This window comes from Danio rerio, chromosome 23, assembly GCF_052040795.2.
Source record: "Danio rerio strain M-AB ecotype USA chromosome 23, GRCz13ab, whole genome shotgun sequence".
Classification (NCBI taxonomy): domain Eukaryota; kingdom Metazoa; phylum Chordata; class Actinopteri; order Cypriniformes; family Danionidae; genus Danio; species Danio rerio.
The window spans coordinates 23,621,794-23,642,971 of record NC_141043.1 but is presented as its reverse complement, the minus strand read 5'-3'; the positions used below and the strand labels follow the sequence as shown (position 1 = coordinate 23,642,971).

The 21,178-nt window shown below is 35.9% G+C and overlaps 1 protein-coding gene and 1 long non-coding RNA gene across 9 annotated transcripts in view; both read right to left on the bottom strand.

Moving 5' to 3' along the window:
- The window catches only part of camkvl (CaM kinase-like vesicle-associated, like), a 111,305-nt gene that overhangs the window by 49,976 nt on the left and 40,151 nt on the right, over positions 1–21,178 (bottom strand).
- Positions 7,954–14,324, bottom strand: LOC147838184 (uncharacterized). Its single transcript, XR_015523474.1, has 3 exons — positions 11,882–14,324; positions 8,944–11,469; positions 7,954–8,850 (listed from the first exon to the last, which is right to left on the bottom strand). It is a non-coding gene; the product is annotated as an uncharacterized LOC147838184 (long non-coding RNA).

The following is a 21,178-nucleotide window of genomic DNA, read 5'->3' as shown; positions in this document are numbered from 1 at the left end:
ATGTTTGCTATATTGTTTTGTATCAAATAATCATGTTATTATGCTATTCTGTTTAAGATAAAACTTTTCAAGTAGTGTAATATAGTTGTGAGTGTAAAAGCAAAGAAAGAACTGACTCTGAGTAATCATGATACCAACTTATAACAATTCTCTAACCTAGCGATACGATATGTGCCACTACCTCAAAAATTGGCAGAGATTTACTACTAATCACACAACATTGTTTCTGACAAGCTGACACAGCTTTGCTCAATGCTGTTTGCAAATTTAAGTTTGATTAATCGGCCAGTTCTAAATGCATAGTCTTTGGCAGAAATGCAAAGATGGCGAAAATACAGATACCTCTAAAAGTATTTATCCATATGGCATCAATAAATATGAATTTAAATATTGATACAATCTTTTATTGCATTTTTTAAATCTATGTTTTACTTATTTATTTATTTATTTTGACATGGACTTCTCTTTTACACTGGACAACCAAATGCATTTAATTAATTGTTTTTGGTTTTATATTATTATATTATTTATATTATTTCCACGGGAGGCTTGACCTAAAATGAAAACACTGTATGCACTATTATAAACATAAAACACATAATAAACATTTACATAAAACTGATATAAGCCAAAAGCAAAGGTGGCATGATCAACAAACTAATAGTAAAATATTTGTGTAAACACAGCTGTTTTGTTTTTGACCACATTTTAAGTACTAAAACATTTATATTACTTTCTAATTTTAGGCTAACAGGTAAATCATTCCACAATTTGGTTCCCTTAACAGACAAAACAGATTGACCAAAAGAGGTCACTTTGGCACTAGACAGTCACCATTAGCAGTTGCTCGTGTGACTCTGTTAGGTCTTATGCCTACTGATTAGATCAGAAAACAGCATTGGAACATGATTATTTAAACATTTAAAAACCAAATTAAGGTAATTCAATTCATTAAAACTATCAAAACTAAGGTTATGTTTACATTGAACTTCACAATGATGCCATCGCTTAAGCTTTAAGTCATTTTACTTGCTTATTTATATATCAAATCAAGAGGCTTCAATGTGGTTAAAGAGGCTTGTGACCATGATGTAATGCAACATGACAAGTGAGAAAATATCACTGTGTGCATGTATAATTTTGCAGTTTGATGTTAAAAATCTTCTAATAAAATGAAAACAATTAGACCTTCTTAGATGGCTTGACCTTCTTACACATATTTTAAACATGACTATCAATTTTTTTATTCTCGTCTAGAGTGAATTATTCACGTCTAAAATAAAACATTGTACAGTATATTGTAGGTCTGCACAAGTCACATCGCAGGATATGCAATATTGAGCTGGGATTACATTTGATAATAATCAATGCAGAGTTTAATCATAATGGAGCGATAGTTCACCCCAAAATCAAACTATACTCAATGTTTTCATTTCCCCCTTCACCTGTTTCAAACGTTTATGAGTTTCTTTTTTATGTTTAACACAAGAGGAAGATATTTTAATAATTCCTAAACATTTGAAACGAGTGATTAAATAGTGAGTAAATTTAGATTTTTGGGTAAAGTCCTTTTTAAGACTTTAATATTTCAGAGTTTAAAAATGTCTTTAGTTATTTGATCCGTTGATCTATATTAATATTTTCTCTGAAACCTATTGTACTCAGATTGATACAGTAAAACCAAAGACATCATATCTACATATACAATTTTATATATATACTTTTATATAAAATACTGTAGTTATTTTCTTAATTTGTCATGGTAACTTTATTGGTAAAATGGTATTAAATAAACAGTAGCATAGTGTAGCGTACTTTGTGCTTATGCTTGGTCTTTCTTTAGTTCTATTAAAACTGCTAAATCAAACCTGCAGCTCATTTATCATTATATTGCAATTTTGATCAGATAAATCACAATTAGATTTTTTCTCCAAATCATGCAGCCCTATTGTTACTGTTTCTACTGCTGTTTTCAAGTGCTAAAGAAACTTTCTAAAATTCAGATATGTTAATAAGGATTGGGTTTCCTATGGCCCGTTTCCACTGAGTGGTCTGGTATGGTTTGGTTCGGTATGCTTTTATGGCCGTTTTCACTGTCAAAAGCTACCTAAAAGCAAATCGTACCGTTACCGTACCACATTTTGGGTAGCCTTTGCAAAGGATACCTAGCACAACAAAAGGGTACCAAAAGGAGGAGCAAGATGTGCAACTGAACGCTATTGGTTTACAGAGATGCGTCACTAGCTTGTGCAATAAGCCATAATGAAAACAAAGGAACACAATACACAATCAAGACGTTACACCGTAGTAACATATACATATAATAACAAGCCATGGTCAACCCAAGCTCAAACAAACCTGGTCGTCGTCTTGATGAACAGTCACAAAGCCAAGAAAAGAAGAGCAGAATCCATCCTGTGCCCCGTAATCTTTTACAAGGCTGTCTAAAACATGAGCGGTTTCACTTTCTCATATGTGTTCACCACGCATCTTTAAAATAACAAACTTCTTGAGCTGATGATAATAACGTGTGCGTAATTATTGAAGTGCTTCTAATGTCTGATCCTTTCAGAACGCGAGACTGATGTGAATAAGCCGGGAAAAACAAAGAAGCAAATGATTCTTTAAGCAACATAAAACATGAACAAACTGCCATATTTCATTATTATCATCACCCTTTGGACTATTATGAACTCGGAATGACAGAATTACATTCTAACAAGGGGTTATGTGAGGGTGAAGATTAAAGATACAGATGAGAGGTTTGCACTGACTGCGGGCTATATGTTGCGTGTTGTTTTTGAACCTAAATAAGGACTAAATGTATGCTGATTGTTGTTTATCTGTAATTGGTAACATATCATAGACTGCAAGGGTCTGTATGTGTTCATATCTGTTGCATTTATTTATTTATTTTATGTAACCGCAGATGTTCCAGTAGGCTATTTTGTGATTGATCTGCTGTTATAACCAAATCATGTTCATAGTAAGGTTAGTAATCAACATTTAAACACAAGTATTCATGTATATAAAGCATCTGTGTTGTGAGAAGTGCTTCTCATATGATATGTGAACGACCTGTACAGCTTTACTTTGACATTTCCTCGAGCTAGAATGATGTTGACTGAAACTTTCTGTCGTACACCACGCCACCATTGTTAGCCTTTTAGCAGTGGAAACACAAACCTGATAAAGATGACCCGCACCGAACCATACTGTACCACTAAAGGTGCTATAAGAAGTCAATCAACCACAAGCCATAAACTAATCAGTGCAGAGCAGGCTTTTTTGCTCTTCCTGCAATTTATATTATGGGATAATTTGTGTTTTTTGCATTGGTATTAGTGTGAACAGGTTTTAAAGGTTAATGACATTCAAACTCCTTTGCCATCAGTATATTTAGTTGGTTAACTTGTCAGGGCATTAAATAAAGCTGTCAGCCAAAGAATTTAGTGGTGTAAAGGTGGAATGGATGGTGTAATAATTATTGATTTGTATCTGTGATTTATAATAACTATCTCTCATTTATAATGCTGAGGTTGGCTGATCAATAAACGCATGTGTGCAAGAAAAATCATGTTCACCTGCAGACATTCACATGCATTTCCATTCACACACAAAAGCACAAAGGCACGCACACACAAACACAAATCCTTCTGGCAGTTTCTTTCACCAGCTGTGATGCTAAACTAACATTGCAGACTGTTCAAGATTCTGTTTGAAAACCGCCTCAGCTTCACTGCTCTCCACTACTATATTATTTCCATGCAAAACCAAGCATCACAGAAGCTGGTATGTTCTGTTCCACTCAAAACCCAATTGAAGATTGTACTCTAAACAGTTTGTCTCTCGACTCGATCTGTCTATTCTCATGTAGCTTTGATCCTTTATACCATTGTTCATTTACCCAGCTCCCCCTTTTCACGCTGAAGCTCTGTTTTTAAATGTGAAAGTGGAACGAACAATCATAAAAAGAAGAAGGAATAAAGGACACAACCCGGGATGATACCATTTACAGATTTAAATCAGCGATGGACAAAGGCTTTGTGTTGGACGTTGTTATACAAGCCAAATCTGGCAACAGAAATGGAGAGCATCTGTTATGAACATAGCCAATTAAAAACTGTTATGTCATTCATTGTTTCTTAGAATCACTAAAATGCTAAATCAGACGGCCCACAAAAAGAAATGTAGAAATATCTTGCAACACACCCACAAAGCAGTATATGCCATATATGCCAAAACCATCTCAAAAAGGAAAAAAGCTGAGCATCTGCAGTAGCTTTAGGGTTGTTTTCTATTGAACCGAGACCTTTGCACAATTATTTTCCCTCAGAATCCTGCTTTAACATAATACATCCTAAAGTATCGATACTGCCCTAAAAATAGAACACTGAAATATATAATTATTTACAATACTTAAATACAATGCTGTGCTAAAGTCCATAAAAATATCCATCTCTAAAAAGAAGGTTCAGAAGACTGTGAAATAAGTTGTATCCCCACACCCCCTCAATTTATTTATTTATTCTCTTATATTTTCAAATCTTAATTTTTCCAGACTCTATTGTAATAGATAAAAACATGTTTTAGTAATAAAAATGTCTGAATAATAGACAAATCTTGAAACTTATTAAATTTAATGACAGTTTCTTAGTGTGCAAAAGAAATAGAGTGAAAAAAGAAAACAGCTTAAGTCATTTTTTCATTCATTCATTTTCCTTTGGCTTAGTCCTTTCATTCATCAGGGGCCGCCACAGCAGAATGAACTGTCAACTTATTCAGCATATGTTTTACAAATCAGATATCCTTACAACTGCAACACAGTACTGGGAAACACCCATACACTTTCATTCCCACACAAACACTACAGCCAATTTAGCTTATTAAATTCACCTATAGCATATGTGGTTGGTCTGTGGGTGAAACCGGCGCACCCAGAGGAAACCCAGAAGAACACGTCAAGAACAAGCAAACTCCACACATGAATGCCAACTAAACCAGCCTGGACTCGAATCAGCGACCTTCTTGCTGTGAGGCGACAGTGCTAACCACTGAGCAACAGCAAGTTTTATCCCTAAAAATACAGTCATTATTATTGCTTTGAGAAGTTTTTTTACTCATTGCACAATAATTATAGTTTAAAAGTTCCTTTTGGGAATGCTATGTGTGCAAATATGTAAGTTACTTACATATTTACTACATTTTCAACATTTGGTGTTATAAAAGTTTGCACACTTTCAAAAATATTAAACCAATATATGAGCTGCGTCCTAAACAGCACACTACACTATTCAGTTATCCACTTACACACTCAACAGCATATTTGAATATAGTGTCGTCCCAAAGGAACACTAACTGTTTAATTACTAAGCGGAAATTCCAATAGTTTCCCAGATGATGTTTGACGGTTGCCAAATTAGCAAAATAAATGACCAAACTACCAAAATAGTACCTGCCATGAGTATAAACGCATGCACCATTGGGAGGAGGTATAATCACTTTCAAGAAAATTTCTCAAAGATATTTGTTTTAAAATTCAAAATAATGTGCCCGAAAGCTCCGGCTGTTGAGTGTGTAAAGGGTAAATCATTACACAACCTTTATTTTTACTGGTTGAATAAGTGCATCATCTGGACATTTAAAGTGCACTTATTCTTTTGCTGTGTTCACACCAGACGCAGAATGTGCGGATAAATCACGCTATTCGCGCGTAAATAGCCGCGTGGACATTTGAGTTTACTTGCTTCATTCGCGCATCAAATCCGCTTCATTCGCATGTCAAATTCACTTTAGAACAGACGCGAATTCGCGTGATGGGCAGGGCCTCTGTCTGCCCAGTGACTCTAGCTTCGTTGCTAAATGGCTAACACACAAGAAAATAACAGTGTTTATGTGCTTTATGAAGGCTGAAAAACAGCGTTGATACGTTTAGGGCCGTTTCTAAGTCCACTGGATGCTTTCAGAGGTGCATCCAGTCTATTCGCGTGTTTGCATTGACTTAACATGTAAATCACTCACGCTTGACCCGCGTTCTGCGTCTGGTGTGAACGCAGCATCAGAGTTTTTAAAGTGAACGCACTACTTACACTACTACTTACACTACTTATACTACTATATACTGTAAAAGTATAAACTTATATATAATATTCAAACTACAAAATCACGTAGAATAATGCATAAGAATATGATTTAGGACACACTTTTAGCCTTTGAACATTCGATTGATTGTTTAGAACCTTACTGAATAAATTTTAGTATTGAAATTTGCAGTGTAAAAAGTTTTTATTTACTTACTTTTTGTATACAATAAATTATTTAATAATACAAAACTTAATTTTCTAAAGAATATTTTTCATTTACAACAGGAATATTTAATTTATGTAGGGTTAAATATAAGCAAACAAACAAACAAGTCAGAGTCATAAATAATATTAAAAAAATATTCAAAATTTTACACTTACAAAAAAAGATTAAATATGTTTACTTTGATGTCATTTGGGTCCTCAGCAGCAGCATCAGAGATCCAAAAACATTCAAGTATGTCATTAATTAAAATATTACCATAAAATCTCTAGAAGTACTACTAATAAATTAAAGCTGACAAAAAATTTTACTTGACTGTAAAACACTGACATAAAATTTGATGTCACAGAGTTTGGTGGGTCTATAACATCTGAATAGGAAACAATGAGTAAGTTTACATGGACACCAATAATCTGATTTTAATACGTTTAAGATACTACTCTGATTAAGACACCTGCATCGTGAAATACAGGGTTGTGGGGTTTTCCCATACGCTGTGCAGCATCAAATTCCATAAAAGCAACGTTCTTCCAGCAGTTCTTGCATCCAATAATTTGTTTGTCATGTGGGCATGCATGAAATGTTCCTGAATAAAAGTGAAAGTGCCAAATAAAAAATTAAAGACCAGAAATTACATGAAACTCTGGAGGAAATCTGGATATCGTGGTGATGCAGTGACGTTAATTGAATTATGTGCTATAATTTGTAAAAAGGGATCATAAAGGAACATTCAAAAAACAACTCATGTAAACACCTCAATCATATTATTGTCTTATTTATTCAGATTAAGGCAAATAATTCGATTACTGATGTCCGTGTAAATATAGTCACTTTCTAAATGTTTCTAAGCCTATTAATCTTTCCATATAGATCTAACTTGTGATCCATTATGGTTTGTGAGTGACCCACCAATTTACAACCCCGGCTCTAACCTTCATTAATCAGACTCCCCCAATCAGAAGGGTCTTCAAGCTAATGAAGAACTTGGCACCAAACAAGAGTAATGGGTCTACTGAGAAAGCAAACGCACACTGAAACAAACTTTTCGGCTGCAGACCCCTTGCTAAAGTTGCTGTGAATGAAACAAAATAGCTTCATAGCAGTTTAATGAGGACGGCGCATGGATCTACCACAGCTGATGAAATGAAAATATTGTTTTTCATAAGGTGAGGTGAATCTGGGATATGAAAGATGTGAGTGTGAGAAACAGCGTTTGCGTGTGCAGCCATGTCTTCAGAGGAGAATTAGGTCAGTTGGGCTCCTGGGAGAATCAGAGGGAAAAAGAGAGAGAAAGAGCAAGAACACGCCAATGAAACGGAGAAGACTGCGGGGAGAAGGGATGGAGTGAACAAAGTAGAAGGTTACAAGTGAAGGATGAAGAAAAAAAAAATACCTGAAATGTTTTTTAGTGACTGGTACCAGGAGAAAACAACTTGGCATTTGTGCAATGCTTGTTGTTTTAAATGCTTTGGCTTTAAACCTCCTCGCAACAGTCAACTAGAACTGCAAAAATTATTCATACATCAGGTAAATAATGCATGAAATAATAATAAAAATGCCAATGGTATGCTAGACTCAGTGCAAGTCTAACAGCTAGCAACTTTAGAGAAAATAAGTCAATAATTTAAATGAAGTTTTCCTTTTTTTGATTAAAGGACACATAGTTTACCCATTTTTATGATTAAATATTAATTTTATGATTCTTCTGGGTGTGCCAGTTTAGGTTCAGTTCAACACACAGTTCAGATTTTTTAATATAATGTGTTATAATGTGTCATTTTGGGGGCATATACACAGCTTTCTGTTTTAGGGGTTTGATGCTTCACATGAAAATTAGTTTCAAATTCCCAGCCAATGTAACAAGGGGGCGGAGCCAATAGCTTCCCCGCTCTGTGTTTGACAACAGACAGGCAGGCAGAGAGAAACAAGCGGCATGAATGAGAGGATCAGCATTAAGCCATACATGTACGCCTCGGACACAGACCAAGCAGAGAGTACACAATCATTTGTCTAGTTTTACAGCCAACTGTGTGCTAGTTTAAAGTTCCGAGCTTGTACACTAATAACCATGCACACTGAATTAACTTTGACTGAGGCACATGGATGACCCGCTAAGAGCTGCGACACGGCAAACCACACACACACATTAGCATGTTATTTCAAATGAAACTATTCGGATGGAGCTCTGTGCATCGCCGAGCGGCGCTTCTGGTGTGCAACCTGCAGGCAAGTTTGTTATTTTATTTCCAATGGAGCGACACTCACGTGAGGCAAAGGCGCTCACACTTTCAGCAGCACCGAGTTAAGATCACACTCACAGGGAGCTTCTGTGACCTCGAGAAATGCAAACTGCTGAAGTTTAAGGTAGACGCAATGAAAAGTACACTAGTTTGCGAACCTACCTACAAACAAACTAAGTTACAAACAACAATTCCGATTACAGCGATCATGTGGTGAATGCTGATCTTGTGTTGAGCCCAATGAGCCTTGCATCTAAAAATAGAGCAAGGGTGTTCCTCTGGTGAAAACGCTTTGATTCACACGCTAAAAAAATGGCGGACGTGAAATGGCAAACTGAGGATTTGGTGACGCGTGCCTGTCAATCAATATTGGTGGGCGGGGGGACCGCACTCCTACGTCAAGTTGCGGTCGATCTAAAAACCACTCCAATTGGTCCACCGTTTTTATGTTGTTAAATTGAAAAGAAAGTACTGGATGCGTTTATATCACCCCAATATGACTGTCTACACACTATACTTACACACGTCTGTCCAAATAGCTTGAAAAGTAGATTTTTTAACATAAGTGCCCTTTAAAGCTCTATCTCTATTTTTGCAGTATCCAACTTCCCAGCATGCACTGGGACATACATAATTGAAATGATTATACTGACCATTGGGGGCGACACCAGCTCAGTGGTTAGCACTGTAGCCTTACAGCAAGAAGGTCACTGGTTCGAGTCCTGGCTGGGTCAGTTGGCATTTCTGTGTGGACTTTGCATGTTTTCCCTGTGTTGTGACTTTCCTCCGTGTAGATGGCTTTCCCGCTGTTACTAGTATGTCTGGTAGCTCGACACGTATGTTGGCGGACTTGAGACATAGAGTGGAGTTGACTGCGACAACGAGGATCGAGTCCAGTGAAGAAAGAAAAAATAAAATAAACAAGTAAATAACGGTGAGAATGTGGTAAAATCTGAATACGTGGTAAAAATCTGCAGTCTTGTCTTTCTCTGGATTGCTTTTCAAAACTGTGGTTAGGTTTAGGGAAGGGTGGGGGAATCGGTCGGTTGGTCAGTCAGTTAGTAAGTCACTCAACAGAAATCCCTCTGGTGGATTCACGTGAGAACAACAGGCGTGAATGGCATTCGCAAAAGAAATCTGAAATCTGAGAGTACACAGCGGCCTCTGGTAGATTCATGAAAACAAAAACTGCAAAAGACGTAGCATATTTCGGGACATATTTTGCTCTCTCCAAATGTATAGGGGTACGTAAACAGAATGAGGCTGGGTTGGTCCAAAGACATGCAGCGTGGGTGAAGTGGATAAACTTAATTGGCCATCGTGTATGTGTGTGAATGAGTGTGTTTAGATGTTTAACAGTACTGGGTTGCAACTGAAAGGGCATCAGCTGTGGTAAATATATGCTGGATAAGTTGGCGGTTCTTTCTGCTGTGGCGACCCCTGATGGATAAAGAGACTAAGCCGAATGAATACTGACCATTTGTCAGTTTTTTTACAGAGCTTATTTAGTTGTATGCTATTACATGTTCTCTTGTATCTTTGGACAGTTTCTTCTATGACGGATTTGAAATCACAATAACTTTAGATCGATATTTACATTTATATTTATTATAAGATAATAAAGCGACTGAATTCAAGCCTATTTTTTTAAACTGAAGTCTGTAAAAGTGTCTGAAGTGATGTAGAGATGCTGATGTAGAACAGCATTTCAAAGCCGAAGCCTCATAGAGGAACACTCAGTATAGCTGCACTGCTAAACTTTTCAGAATAGGCTATAGATGTCTGTGATGTCTTTCAAGAGAAAACAGCGAATCTCAGAGCTCTCCAGCTCAAATCTCAAAGAAGGGTGACGTGTTCCTCAACCCCCCCCCCCCCCCCCCCCCCCTCTCCTTCCCTTCAGTCGATCTAAAACACAGTTTCATCTCCTGCTCTGTACTGTAGGGCTCGACACTGTACTGGGGTAATTAGTTAGTGGCTGGAATAGATGTATGAAATATTAAGGCACTTCCAGTGGGACCAAACTTCAAATAAAAATCTAGCTAGCCTTCTGGAATTGTGCCAAGATATAAGCGTGTATTAAAATGAACAATAACAGGGAATGTACTGTACGGGATATGAATGTGTCCTTGGGCTGAGTGTCAAGACAGATTTCCTGATTCAGTTCTGATTTATTTAATTTCGCTAATAAAGGAAATACGGCTTAACTTTTTAAGTTTATATCAGTTCCAAATTATGCAGCTTTTTTATATTTATATTTTTAGAGACATAATAATATATCACAGACTCCTATGTGATGCCAATATACTATTATATCACTATAATCCCAAATATTTTATGAGTTTTATTCTTTTGCTGTACACAGAAGAAAATATTCAAACGGCTTCCTAATAGTCTTCAAACTATCTTCTATTGTAAATAACTCAAAGGTATGGATCAACTTGAGGGTGAGTAAATTTTCTTCAACTATCATTAAATTATAAATCTACAAACTCATTAAATCTTCTTCAGGTCTTCAATTGATGTATTAAACAATCTGACTCATAGGAGTCATTAATCTCTGAATGGCACCGTTTGCACTGGGCATCTTTGATAAACTAAAAAGTAACCGTTCAGCAGAGTAATTTCTTCACGAATCAAATCTAGAATTAACAAGCTGTGCGTTACTGCATCCAGCCAGACGTGATTCATTTGAACTAGTACACATCTATTCATATTATGATGCAATTAACTGTAAAATGTATTTTTCCCTTGCCCTACATTACAGCCTCCTCATGAACCAAATAAACAAGGCGTCCGGAAAGTTTTCATAGCGCTTCACTTTTTCCAGTTTTTTCAAAATTACAAAATGGATTCAATTCGTTTATTTCCTCAAAACTCTACACACAATACCCCATAAAATCTCATGCACATAAGTATTTACAGCCTTTGCTCAGTACATTGTTAACGCACCTTTGGCAGCAATTACAGCCTCAAGTCTTTTTGAATATGATGCCACAAGCTTGGCACACCTGTCTTTGGGAATTTTTGCCCATTCCTCTTTGCAGTACCTCTCAAGCTCTATCAGGTTGGATGGGAAGGGACAGTGGTCAGCCATTTGCAGATCTCTCCAAAGATATTCAATAGGATTTAAATCTGGGCTCTGGCTGGGCCACTCAAGGAAATTCACCGAGTTGTTGTGAAGCCACTCCATTGATATTTTGGCGGTGGGATTTGGGTCATTGTCCTTTTGGAAGATGAACTGTTGCGGCAAAGGCTGTGAATACTTATATACATGTGCTTTTTCAGGATTTTTATTGTTAATAAATTTGCAACAATTTCAAAAACTCTTTTTTCACATTGTCATTATGGGGTATTTTGTGTAGAATTTTGAGGAAATAAAAGAATTTATTCCATTTTGGAATAAGGCTGTAACATAGAAAAATGTGGAAAAAGTCAAGCGCTATAAATACTTTCAGGATGCACTGTAGATAGCTGCATACAAAAGATCAAATATCAATAAACATTCTGACACCAAGTTTTTATTTAGTCTTTAGAGTTTTAGTTATATTTTAGCCTTCTGAATCATTTTAGCTTTAGTTTACTAATAAAGACAATATTTTAGTTAAATTACTAAATTAAACCAAATATATTTTAATCAACTAAATATAGAGTAGATTTCATAGACTAAAATCATCTAAAATTTAGTTGACTAAATCTACTCTAGATTTAGTTGACTAAAATATATTTGGTTTAATTTAAGTGTACTCTATTTATATACATTTATTTATACAAAATATTCAAACTTAAAATTAAATAAAACAGTCTCATTAAAATATGGAATATAGATTTGACATTGAAGACCAAAAATTTCATATGCAATGTTTATTCATATCATAAGCAATATGTAAAATTATGTGTTGGAAATCAATCCACATGTGAGAACATTAGCCGTCTGAAAATGCAGGACTGTGCACTTATTTAGCAAATCCACTATTTTGACGTGGTAAAATACACGTCTTTTTAAAGAGTTTGTTGAACAGTTTCAAGGCATTAAATCTTTGAAAGGGCTTAAAATAGTTTAAGTCCCAGTGCAATGCTAGTCTATACCAAGCTTTACTGTTGTAGTTGGTGTTACAAGACATAGTGCTCAGCTATAGCCCTGGTTAAAAAAGTAGAGTAATGATGTCGTATCTTCTACTTTGTACCAGTTACTTTTTAAATGTGCTGTAGGGGATCAACCTACGCTAAAAGATCGATCAGGGATTTATTAGCTCATCTGAATTCAATCAGTTAATTCGACTCAATTGGGTCACACTGAATCAGATTAAAAGCTTCACACTTCATTTACCATTTGTCCAGCAAATAGAAGACAGCGTATCTTACAAATCTCATTTACATTATTTCCGTGGCCAACGATAATAACATAAGACCAGTATTGAGTTACATTTTAGCAAGATTACAAAATCTACAGCTCGAGGTCATTAGTTAGGTTTCCCCGTTAAAAGGCTTGTGAAGCACTATTGTTGGTTTATTATATCGTGCCAAAATTTGGTAAAAGGGTCCCCAGAACATCTGCCGGAGCATGTTTTATAGCACAAATAGTCAAATCAATTGGCTCTCTGATATCTGTGATGGTATAAGCCAGTTCTAAATGACTGAGACCAGACAATGTGGAACCTGACCATATTTTTAGATTCAGTACTGGACTCGTTCTGATTCTGCAATATGCCAGTGAGTTCTCACAGTGCGTGCGTGTGTCATGCATAACACACCGAGATTAATTCTGATTGAATATTTACCAAAATACATCCCTCAATCACATTCTTGTCTCGTTTTTTAGTCAACAAAAATGTCATTATATTTTTATTATAGTTGATGTCATCATTTAATTTATATTTAGTTTTTGTCGGTAGAAAATTATGACAAAAACACTGGACATTAAAGAACAAAACTCGCTTCAGCATCTCTCAAAAAATGACATTTGCTGTTTGTTAAAACTAGGGCTGTGCGATTATTCGAAATCCAATCACAATTGCGATTTGAAAAGTTGCGATTAGCTAATAGCAAGAGGCTGTGATATGAAATATAAATGTATTATTTCATTTCCCCCACCCAGAGCAAATGCGTAACTGCTGCATGTGTGTTATAGGCTTTCTAACCAATTGAGTGAGCACACTTTCGTTCTGCCCAATCAGAATTGCGCAACCAAACTATGTGGAACACCCACAATAAAAACAAACAAATAGATGGACGAGTAGTATGATGGCATTTGCCACTTCAAAAGCATTAATAGATGAATTATTATCTATTTATTGCATTTGCATTATTGCATTATTTTCTATTATTAGAAAAACAGCACTTTGGTAATATGGGAATACTTTGGTTTTAAACACACAAACACCAAACAAAAATTTGTAAAAATTGTTGCCACAGCACTAAGAAATACAACAACCAGCACCTAAAAAAGCACCACAGGCGGCTATATGAGAAGTGTCTTGCTAAAAAGTCAACTGAAAGTATTGCCAGTGACACTCAATCTAGTAGCAAGCAACAGCAAAGTACAATTTCAGATTTGTTTAAGCCATGTTAGTTTGCTAAGTGTTCTGTATTTGTATAATTATCTTTTTGTTTTTATAATAAGCTACATTAACTCCCTAATTTGAGTTCAATTAGCTTAAAGAAAGGTAAGGTCATTTTATTTGTGTTTACGATTTTCATTTCTGAATTTTTTTTAAACAAATTTGAATAAATGTTAAGGTACATTGATATCTTTTCAGTTCTTTTTTTAACTAACACTCCTAACACTAATTTTAGCAGTAAGAATCTATAATACAGGTTATTGAGCCGAAGCTTGACTACAAAATTAAATCACATATCAATTAGAAATTGCAATATCTGTAAAAAAAAAAATTAAATAAATAAATAAAAAATAAATAAATTCGCAATTAGATATTTTTCCTAAATCACACAGCCCTAGTTCAAACTACTTATTTATAATGAGCTAAAACAGCACAGTCCTTGTTTTTTTTTTGTTTGCGATGACTTAATTGTTTTATATTCAATCCACTTAAATTAATAAAAACTACTAAACTAACTTAACTCCTTCCGATTGTCCAAACAAATATCCATTGAGTGCTTATGAATAAAGTATTTACAAAAATAAATAACATATTAAAGGTGGTCAACTACAGCACTTCAAATCCGAGCTCTCTTTTACAGATGAATATTCTTCAGAGAAATGAACGCTGGAAGAGTGCAAGTCCTCTACGAAAGGCATCAGCGTCAGAGATCGAAGAGCACGGAAGCTGCACCAGAGCAGGAAAATGAAAGGGAAGAAAACAGAAAGGCAAGAGTAAAATATTCAGCAGTGAAATCCGCTCCCTGTTGAAGCCAGAGCTAATGATTGAAATGAAGATAATGGTGGCCGTGTTACGAAAACTCTCAGCGTCATTTATCCTCTTTGTGCCCTCGATCTGAAATTAACCATCGGCCTGAAAAATTTCCCACACTATCGCAAAGGGTACTTAACAACCCATTAACTTGTTGCAATACAGATTCTGATGTTTTTCCCTCTTGAGAGATACATTATGAAATGCTCGGCTAGCTAGAACAGCACTACGCCAGTGAAGAAAAACACATTGACTGAGAGTCAGAAGTGCCGACCAAAGAGGAAACTGAATCAGCAGGCCAAACTCACTGGAAAGTGTCCATCTGGAGAGTTTTGGCTGCTTCCTCTCACTGTAAACTGTCAAAGCTGCCTGTCACACCAACACAGTAAAACCCACAGCGCTAACAGATTAGCAATTAGCCTCATCTCCTATGCTATATAACCTGAGGCACACTGGTTACAAAGCAGCCAAATATAGGACCCAGGGTGACGATTCAGAGTTTTAAATAGGTGGATTATCTAAAATCAGGTCACCGAAAGACATTGCAGGCTCGCTTCACTTTTACTTCCCATAGTATTCACGTTTTACTCCAATAATATGTTGCGTAATGCCTCTGCTCTCTGTCTGTACTGTAGCGGCCTATCGTCTCAGCCTCGGATATATCTAGAACATTAGATTGTACATCAAAGGTTTGGTTATTTAAAGAATGTCCGGCAAGGGACAGCGTGTGAAGAGGGGTGAATGAGTTTTAAACAGAATACATTATAAACATGTATGCATGTGTGTGCGTGTGCGTGATTGTAATTGCTCCAGCAGCTGACTTACTAACATGGATGGGCAAATGCGCTCCACGAAACAAGTTGCTTAGGAAAGAGAGCAGAAAGGAGGACGAGGACAAGAGAAGGTGGAAAAACAAAGTGATCAAAAAGAAGGAGACAAGAGGCCAAAAGGCAGAAATACGAAGAAAGTCTGTAGGAGGACAGAACACATGAGTCAGATAGTGAAACTGTTGAAATAATACATAGTTTGACTGTACATAGCTATATTAAAACATCAATCATTTCACTCTCTCTATTTTTTTGTTTACAGCTGCAATAAAAAGACATTTTCCCAATAGATTTTGTTAAAATTAAAGACTAATTTCCCTGTTTAATATGCAGAAAAACAATATGCAACAATGGCATTTAACAATGACCCAGCCAATAGTCTGTCAACAATTTGATACTATGCCATTTTATACTGTCCTAACCAATACTGGCTCAACCAATAGTCTGTGAGTGGGGTGTGGCTATCTTTTCAGTGACCAATGACTGAAAGGAATATTTAAACATAAATAAATAAATGCAATTTTTGGAAAACAAATCCCCCCACGTTGGTTACTGTGGCCAAGTCAAACATGCATTATGCAATATGAGACATTAATTGGACATATTTCTAGTTGTATGGTTATCAGTAAAAAAGTGCTCATAAAACGGTCAAAATTGAATGCATATTATTCTACTTTAAACAGGAATAAAGTGTAACATTCAAAAACATTTTTATCTGATGTTTGCTTTTTAAGACATTCACTTCCACCATTTACAAATTTCCCACTTAAGTAGACTTTGACTATTTACCTATATTTCGGGTTCCTCCTTCAACAGGTTTCAAGGGACAAAAACACTATCATTTTATTATATTATATATTTTTCATAATAATTTCACATAATTTCACATAATAATCAGATAGTTTCCCAATTAATGTTGAGTCTCAAATGGTTAAGTTTGAAGATTCAATCTCCCTAAAAAAACTATTTTTACTAAAAACTTACTCTGCTCTCATTGGCCCAGTCTATTGTAGTTATTATTCTACTCCAGCATGTCTCAATTATCAATCATCCTTGATCTGAATTTATATATGAACAGTTGAGCCTGAAATCTCGCCTAGAAAAAATTGCATGTTTTATAGCCTCTTTTATTAATGTTCTGTTATTTAATGTTAAAGGCAATGAAAAAATGAGGAGCCTAAAAACTGCTCATCAGAATATAACTATTCATAATTATAAAGTTGATTTATTGACTACATTATTAGACCATTTGTTTTCACTGATAAAATTAGAATTTTGTCATTATCAGATTCCTTTTTGCATTATATTTAACATTATATATAGGCTATGGTTGTTATACTGACACTGCAGTAAGCATTTATTTTCATGCACAACACTTTGTATTCTGAATTTATATATGAAGAGTTCCGCCGGAAATCTCGCCCGAAAAAAATTAACATTTTTTATAGCCTCCTTTATTTATGTTCTGTTATTTTATGTTAAGACAATGAAAATAACATATCCATTCCCATAAAACAATGAGGAGCCTAAAAAATGCTCATTTAGAAGAAAATTTCAGATGGCATTTAGAGGTTTTTGCATCTGAACTCTTCATATCAGTTTCTGGAAGTTGTCAGACCTCAGAACACGCTGGACAGTTGATTTTAGCAAAAAATTGTAATAATTAGAGTTTTATGATGAAAACATTGGAAGAACTAGTTGAATGACCCAAAACTCATTTGCAAGCACAAGTGGAAGAGGATATTGCATTCATTCAGTCATTTTTTCTTTGGACTAGTCCCTTTATACATCAGGGGTCGCCACAGCGCAATTGAACCACCAGCTTATCCAGCTTCTGTTTTACACAGGGGATGCCCTTCCAGCTGCAACAGGATATTTTTCAGTGGTAAATTTTTACTTACATTGCGATACATTATTTCCTACTTTTCGTCCTCATTACAGATCAGTACAGTGTACCGACTTGGTACGGGTCACTCTAATCAGACTTGCCAAGAGTGCCCTTGATAGGTTTGGTGTAAAGTTGTGATTAACTTCAGGAAAGCCGTACAGGTCGTTCACATATTTTTTTGTTTTGCGCACTGAAGTCCATTGTTTAAATGTAGAAACAGTTTGCTATTTTAATGCTTCTGACAGAAGAAATGGAAATAAATGCATACTGTACTGTACCAAACCATATTGCTGAGTGGAAACAAGCCATATGTTATTGCTGTGAAATTCCTCTAGATCAGCATTAACAAGTGAATATGAATTGCAGTTGGAAATGAACAAGGTCTTGTGGTAAAAATGGCACCAATATGAACAAAAATACCCTACAAATTTAAGATAACAGGGCAGAAAATCCCTGGTATAATTAAACTAAACCTACTATGACAGCAGCAATTAAAGTGGAATATGAAAATGACATTGAGATTTGTGCATGTTGCATCAGACGTACTTTTTTGAGGTTTTGTTTAATAAACCCACTCATTGACTTAATGCTCTCATAAACTGTCTCATCATAAAAAACAAACTGCAAAAATGAAGTATGATCTTAATTTTGCAAGAGTTTTAGTGAAAGTGTGTCTCGATAATACAGGCATCTTCTTGACATAAGATTGACAATGACTACGTTTACATGGACGTCAGTAATTGAATTATTTGCCTTAATCTGAATAAGACAATAATATGATTAAGGTGTTTACATGAGTTGCTTTTTGAATGTTCCTTTTATGATCTTGTTTTACATGTTATAGCACGTAATTCGATTAACGTCATTGCGTTACCGTTATATCCACATTTCCTCTGGAGTTTCATGTAATTTCAGGTGTTTCATTTTTAATTTGTTGATTTTAACTGCAGTTTGGCATTTTCACTTTCATTCACGAACATTTCATGCATGCACCCAGTCACGAACAAGACATTGGATGCGAGTATGTACTGCTGGAAGAGTGTTGTTTTAATGCAATTTGATACTGTAACTGCACGCCTATAAGGAAAAAAACCTCCACATTTTGCAATGCAGGTGTCTGTGGTTCTTCACCGACTTGGTTGGTGCAGAGAATAGTGTCAAACAGACGTGTGTGTATATAGACTATCTTGTCACAAAATGTGGCAAAAATCCTACAAAAAAGGTAATAGTTTGATTGCGATGTATACATGTCTGTACTGCACTTCAATAATGTAACTAAAATCAACATACTCCACGTCTTAATTCAATTTTTGTTTAGTTCGATTATAACTTTAGTTGGATTAAATTAATCAAAGATCTCAGTTTATATGCTAGACTCCTAATCAGAGTGTTGTCTTAATCATATTAAAATCGTATAATTGGTGTCCATGTAAACGTACTCACTGTAAATGAACTGAACTGTTTGAGAGTGGTTAAAAAATGAACATTGGGTAGCCAATCGGATGACAATATGCAAATCTGTTATGGATCTATGTGAATCAGTTGTGAAAATGGAACTACTAACAATTCATTTCTGGAGTTCAGAATTAATCATTTAGGAGACAAAAATATTTATTCATCTGTAAAACTCTCTTCAGAATTGTTACTATTCACGAACAGTTACTATATATACTAGGGTTGGGCGATATCGATCAATTTGGCATAGTACGATGTCTATTGTGAAACATCGCGATGGATGATGGCATCATCATCATGTGAAGAGCAGGGGTTGGGGTTTTTGGAGGTGGTGTTTGACAGAGTGCGCGTGACGTCTCTGAAGGTCTGAAGAGTGAGGAGGGATCTGGTGGTGAGAAGGGTGCGGGACTTATTTGAGGACCGGGAGGGAGACACGTGTGGATGGGGATCATTTTCGTTCTAAATGTCATTTTAATACTAAGACGTATTAGTGTAAACGCGACCTAGGTGTGTATTTTTCGCAAGCGGGTTTGGCATCGTCTATCGGCCCAACCCTAATATATACTACATGAAAGGTAATATCTAAAAATAAAAAGACTAATGGTGTATTTCAAAAGGAGCAGAAACACAATGTATGCTGTTTAATCGTTTTAAAAGTAATTCATTTTAAACATTAGCAACATGAACAAAGGAAAACAACATTCACCAAATCTTTCTTGTCCACCATTGTGGTTTGTTATGAGCTGAACAACACACCTTGATTTATCACAGTCTTATATTGAAAATAAAATGAGATTATCAGACATTTATATTATGACACCAACAGCAGTAATTTAATTTGCACGTCTGCAGTGTTTTTATTTCCCCTCCCAATATAAATAAACAGAAAGAGGCTCAGTATTAAAATAACAAGCGTCTGCGTATCACCGCCATCATAATGAAGATCAAGCTTTCAATGACGAAGGCTTCATCTCTTTTTGTTCCTCATCTCATTCTCCATTCTCTTTTTCCATCTCTCTTTATCTTCAAGTTGGGAGTAATGGTGGACAAAATGAGGCTACAGGGAAAAGTCCTCATGACTGATTTATGTTTGTTCCCGTGTCCCGCATGTATTTATCGCACTCTCAATGCAATAGAAAGCACAAAAGGTGCCAGCTTTTATTGTGATTCAGAAAAAGCCTCAACTTGCCTATCTCGCTCACAAAGCCCTGATTTTGTGCTTTGTTTCATCACAAATGGTAGTGGAAGCTATTCTCTCTATTTTCACATGCAACAGGAAACAAAATTATGCAGAAAAGGTGTCTGAGCGTAAGCGAGGTGGAGTTGGTGGAAAACGCCTCTGCTTGAAAATGATATCATCCAAATGATTAAAAGTAATTTGACGGAGAGAAAGAGAATGAACGAGAGCGTTAAAGCTCACATGACCCTCGTAATCGCTCAGTTGTCTGTGTATCTCAATTACACTATAATTGCCACTGTTCCGTGTTAGTTCCTGCTGAAGGGCCTTTCATGACACGTCAATGAGCTGGATATGGTGGTCTTAAGGGGAGCATCTTATCCTCTCTAGCCCATATCCGCATATTAGGAAAAATAATTTCATTATATGAGCTTTCTTTAATATGTTGGTGAAGAGTGCTACGGGGGCTGGAAATTATTAGCGTTCAACATGACTGCCGCAGATGTATAGCAGTGCTGTGCGCTCTGAACTTCACTCTTTATGACCCCTGAAGAGTATTCAGAGAACGGCTGAGCAGAAGAACCTCAGCTGGCATGAATGAGGGCATGTACTTGGGGAACGGTGCACTTAAAAGCAACAATTAACATCTTTTTACAAGTTCAAAATGTACCCTTCATGCTTATTTACAACATTCAGGCTTCTTCAAAACAATAATGCAGACAGGAAGATGCTTTTATCCAAAGCTGCACTGCTTTCAGATGATATTTCTCATCGGTTCGTGCATTTGCTGGAAATCTGACCAATGTCCTTGGCATTGCTGTTACATTTTTCATCTGTTTGCGCTACAGGAATGTTACAGACACATCTATGTGTCCTCCAGCTGATAACAGAATTAGTTGTTAGCCTATACAGCTTTG